We start from the raw sequence: 6,000 nt of genomic DNA, 5'->3' as shown, positions 1-6,000 counted from the left end.
TAGATAGAAATAGAAATAATAGCGCTTTCATACGGATAACTTTTTTAAATAGATAATTCTTTCAAATGGATAGTATTTTCATATAGATAACTTTTGCAAATAGATAATTCTTTCAAATGGATAGTCTTTGCATATGGATAACTTTTGTAAATGGATAAAGTTCCCAAATGGATAATTTTTTTAAATAAATAATCTTTAAAATGGATATCTTTTTCAAACAGGAAGTATTTTCATACGTATAAGTTTTTCAAATAGATACATTTATCACTTGGATAATTTTATCAGATTAATAATTTTTTCAAATGGATAATCTTTTCAAATAATTAGATATTTTTTTTATATGGATAAATTTTGTTAAATAGATAATCTTTCAAATGGGTAGTATTTTCATATGGATAACTTTTGTAAATGGATAATATATCCAAATGGTTAATTTTTTCAAATAAATTATTTTTACAAATAGATATCTTTTTTAAACTGGTAGTATTTTCATACGGATAACTTTTTCAAATAGATACATTTTTCACATGGATAATTTTATCAGATGGATAATCTTTTCTTTGCAAATAGGAACTCTTTTCAAATGTCTATTTTTTTATATGGATAAATTTTGTTAAATAGATAATTTTTTTCAAATGGATAATCTTTTCAAATAAATAATCTTTGCAACTATATACTGGATAATGATTTCAAACCGATAACCTTCTCAAATGGATAGTATTTTCATATGAATGACTTTTTCAAATAGATAAATTTCTCACATGGATAAGTTTTGCAGATGGATCACTTTTACAAATGGATAATGTTTTCAAATAAATAAACTTTACAAATGAATATCTTTTTCAAACAGGTAGTATTTTCATACGTATAACTTTTTCAAATAGATACATTTATCACATGGATAATTTTGTCAGATGGATAACTTTTTCAAATGGATAATTTTTTCAAATAAACAGTCTTTACAAATGGATATCTTTTCAAACAGTTAGTATTTGGATACGGATAACTCTTTCATATAGATACATTTTTCATATGGATAATTTTATCAGATGGATAATTTTTTCAAATGGATAATGTTTTCAAATAAATAATCTTTACAATAGGATATCTTTTTCAAATAGGTTTATTTTCATACGGATAACTTTTTCAAATAGATACATTTATCACATGGATAATTTTGTCAGATGGATAACTTTTTCAAATGGATAATTTTTTCAAATAAACAATCTTTACAAATGGATATCTTTTCAAACAGTTAGTATTTGGATACGGATAACTCTTTCATATAGATACATTTTTCATATGGATAATTTTATCGGGTGGATAATTTTTTCAAATGGATAATGTTTTCAAATAAATAATCTTTACAATAGGATATCTTTTTCAAATAGGTTTATTTTCATACGGATAACTTTTTCAAATAGATACATTTATCACATGGATAATTTTGTCAGATGGATAACTTTTTCAAATGGATAATTTTTTCAAATAAACAATCTTTACAAATGGATATCTTTTCAAACAGTTAGTATTTGGATACGGATAACTCTTTCATATAGATACATTTTTCATATGGATAATTTTATCAGATGGATAATTTTTTCAAATGGATAATCTTTTCAAATAAATAATCTTTACAAACCGTTATCTTCTCCGAACAGGTAGTATTTTCATACGGATAACTTTTTCAAATAGATCATATTTTTCATATAGATAAGTCTTTCAATTGCTCTCTACAAATATAAGCTCGTTTCATATAGATATAATTTTTCAAATGGACTTTTTGTTCTAATGGATAATTTTTCAGATGAATAATTTTTTTCAAATGAATAATTTATTCAAAGGGTCAATAGTGGGCAACAAATTTGAACAGCCTAATGCCAGAAAAGAAAATTTTGAAATACCCTTATAAAAATGTTTTATTCTGAGAAATACCATACAAATATCAAGAAATGTATATTATTAATTTACGTAATTTTTTTTTATATATATCATACATATTTTGATGACCACCACTGTATATTGTGCAAATATGATGGTCAATGAAACGAATATCTAAAAAATTGATTTCTGTAATTAAATTTGTATTCATCCATTAAGAAACCCAGCCATTGTAGCAATCATATTTATTGTATTTAGCAAATATGTGCCTATGTATGTATATATGTAACTACTATGTAAGCAAACGGATATATTATTACAATCCCCAGTTACTTAGAATTAAAACAAAAGTGTAAATGTGCCATTAAATACTTGCATAAATCTTTCACTAGAGCACTAACTGAATATGCATATTGGATTTTCAAATCAATTTCAATTCTGTTGTGATATCAGTAAATTATTTACGTTGCTCAACTATTTAAATAAAAGCCTTGTTATTAGGTTTTCTATAAAAAACAAAGAAGAAAATTTTGAATTTATATTCACAAACCTACATTAATTTTGTATATTGAGTTGATTTATTGAAACCAATCTTAAGAGTTGTTTTCCCAGATGGTTTAAATTTCAATTGCCGTTTTGTGCACATTTGTACATTAAATATTTCATCAATTTATGCTATCTCGTATGCGATGTGTCTTATTGACTTGAGAAAAATTTGAGCAAACACAAATCATGCAGTGATACGAGTATGTGACAAAAAGAAAAGGAATTATTTGCAATTTCCTTAAAACGGACAGGCACAAATTGCCAATGAAATGTGCTTTGGTCGAATACATACTCGTACAGGATAAATGTTCATTTAATCTAAGTAAAAGTGCACTTCAACTAATAAATATATTTATACAAGTACATGAGATTCCACCCAATGGGGACATCAACTACTTCCGAACTAATGCAAGCGCCTCTAGTGATTTCGGAGCCATGACTGGTGCAGAGAGTGATAGTGCGCTCAATAGTTTGTTAGTGGAGTAGTGGAAACTGGGTCGTGATATACTCGCCGGAAAAGAAACGTACGAGAGGCGGCGAGATAAGCTAAAGGCTTGAGATAGTTAATAAATGAAAGGTATGGTTTTATGTTTTTTTATTTTTCTATTTAACCCCCCTAAATTAATACACTTTGCACAACGTGAATGTCATGCCTTTATGCCAATGAAAATATATTGAAAATGGTAAAGTTTTTGATGAATAAATAAATTTTTAGATGACTTGAAACCACAACCAGCTATTTTGTAATGGCAATTATTACATTAAATATATGTATGTATAAAAAGAAAAATTACAAAGACTAGTGCACAAGAAATTATCTTCGTAAAGCTGCAAAGATACATTAAATACAATATTAAATCACAAAAGTTTTATATGTTACTTTATGCGTGTAAATATTTTAAATTAGAGGTAAGAAATTTACCAAAAGTGCGAAAACACTCTTCGAGTTGCTGGTTATTCCGCTTGGAAACGGTCTCGAGTGCAAAGGGTTAATTGTGATGGGCGCAGCTATTCTGAACGCAGCACAAATGTGGGCAAATATGAATCAAGTGTACCTTCAACACCTACGAACCACAAACAGACTTGGTGTCCTGAGAGTGGCCAGTGCCTATCGCACTCTCTCAAATGACGCAATGAGGCAATGAAGCATATCGATCCTCACGCGGCTGAGACTCTCCAATGCAGAAGCTGGAACGCAGCAAAAAAAGCAGAAAAACTGCGATCAATTACAGAATGGCAGATACGGCCGGAGAAGCTGCGAGCAATCCGTGAAAGATCGGTGCACTTTTGAATTGATTCCAAAGATTGCGAAAACACGGAAACATCGATTTCTATATCACGCAGTTGCTTACTGGACATGGTTGCTTCAAAGCATACCTACACAGGTTCCATCTTGAGAATGAGCTTTACTGCTCGCAGTACCCCGAAGAACTCGTAGTGTCCTGAAGAACACGAACACGGCGAAGCATGAGAGAGTGTTTGTTGAAAACATAACGTAGTCAAATCTTATCCTCAAAACGACTTGTGCAGTGGCCGTAAATATCCTGACGCGGTATATACGCATAGATCCGATTTTTCAAAAAAACGAAGTGCTTGTTCGGTGGACGTGTAGAGGAATGTTTAGATTGCCAAATTATTATAAGTTCAGTCTGTTTACACCTCAGAAGCCGTTTAAAGTCTACTTCCAACATTTGGTACATAAAATGCGCTGAAGTATTGAATTTCCTATTTAGGTAAAATTGGGGTGATTTCTATTGAGGTTAGCTCGTTTTAGGTACCTTACCTATATATATTTTATATAATCGTAATGCTGATACACAAGTATATATATTTTATGTAAGGTTCCAGGGACGAACAAATAGTAACAAAAATATACGTAATACTAACGAATATTTACATGTTCGGTCCCTATAAAAATAGTTGAAGCTACAATTTTTTAAATAAAGCATAGGACATTTTTGAAGGCACATCACAAGATGAGATTAATTAATATAATTTATAAGTAGTACAACAGGTACTAAAATAAACCTTTCCGAACATTTTTTCACAGCAGTGCGTATCAAAATGACCCCGCTTGGTCTGTTTAGCAACGTTGTTGTCGCTTTTTCTCAGTGTGTGGCCGATCCACTGTCATTTCTTTTGCCGTACTTCGGTTGCTGCGTTCATCTGTTAGGCTTTCCTCAACAAATCGGCATTGGTTATTGTTCACGGTCAGAAAACTTGCATGATGCGCTGGGAACAGCAATCAGTAAATATTTGGATGGAGAACGATTTTTTGTATTTTTTTTATTTTTTTTTATTTGTAATAATAAGCCCAGCAATTGTTTTTCTCCCGCTCAAGCGCATGACGAACTTACCATTTTTCGTTGGTGCTAAAATATGTTATGCGTTGAGATCTAAAAATGCTCAGCTGAAGGAAAATAAAAAAAATTAAAAGTAATCATTAGTGAGTCTTGTAACGAGACAGGGTACTATCGTTAAATACGAAAAAAGGTGCATTAAAAAAATAGACAAAATTTAAGTTGATGGTGAGGTGCTATCATATTGTCGCGGGGTGTATGTCTATGCGTACTACTTTAAACCGTAGCCATCCACAATAATTTTAAGAGGTTAAAATCATCTTTCGTTCATTTCTACAAAGCAAACATTTGAATAAATACCAAGCAACTAATTCGGCATTCCAAATAGAACTAGTGGGGAATCAGTAGTGAATATGAAATTCGCTCACTAGTCGCAACTGTTCATGCAGCTTATCTGCTAGAAACATTACATGTATTGAATTATATACACTAGAGTTCACAGTAATAGCAGTGTGACGTATGTATTTGTTTATATTCTATTTTTTTTTGTTTTAGTTTTTCATAAAAATGCAGTCTCGTACAAAATTGGAAAAAATGCAAGAAATTTTCATCAAACCAGTATTTAACCAGAATTTTGAGTAAAATTTTACAATAAGTAAGCAATTTTATAGCTAATTGAATTTTGTAAAATTGTAATTTTTTAAAGTGGGTTAAAATCACTTTAATTTTTAATTTTTTTTGCTGCTCTTTTGCATTTCTTCCATATAAAAAGATGTCGAGCATTCGTTTTATGGTTGGAAATGCAAATATGTAGATTGTAGATTTGTGGGGATCGGACAAGTTCAAGCACTCAGTCAGGAAGACCATTGTACAATACCCGGATAGATTACAGTGGAATGAATGGAGATACAGGATAGATACAATATGAATGGTAAGACTGAAAAATTTGGTTTAAAGTCTTCCGCGAATGTTTTGGATTTATTGATGAATATTAGGAAGAGGAAGAGTATGAATTTTACCTATATGCAGTAGATCGCACAACAACAGCCTAAGCCTGATTCTATAAAACGCTGGACAAGTACAGAGAAAACGCTCTTCAGTGTCCTTGCATTCCCGGCAGTATAGGCATATTGGGTCATCACTGATATCCATGGTAGCCATATGCTGCCCACTGGCGTTGTGCACTGTGATTACACTCACCGGTACTCTCAGGACCTTTCTACTAAGTGTGAGGAGAAATATCGCTAGTATCCTATTTGGTTCTTTTACAAAG

Source organism: Anastrepha ludens, chromosome 5 (assembly GCF_028408465.1).
Source record: "Anastrepha ludens isolate Willacy chromosome 5, idAnaLude1.1, whole genome shotgun sequence".
NCBI lineage: Eukaryota > Metazoa > Arthropoda > Insecta > Diptera > Tephritidae > Anastrepha > Anastrepha ludens.
This window is presented reverse-complemented; position numbering follows the sequence as displayed.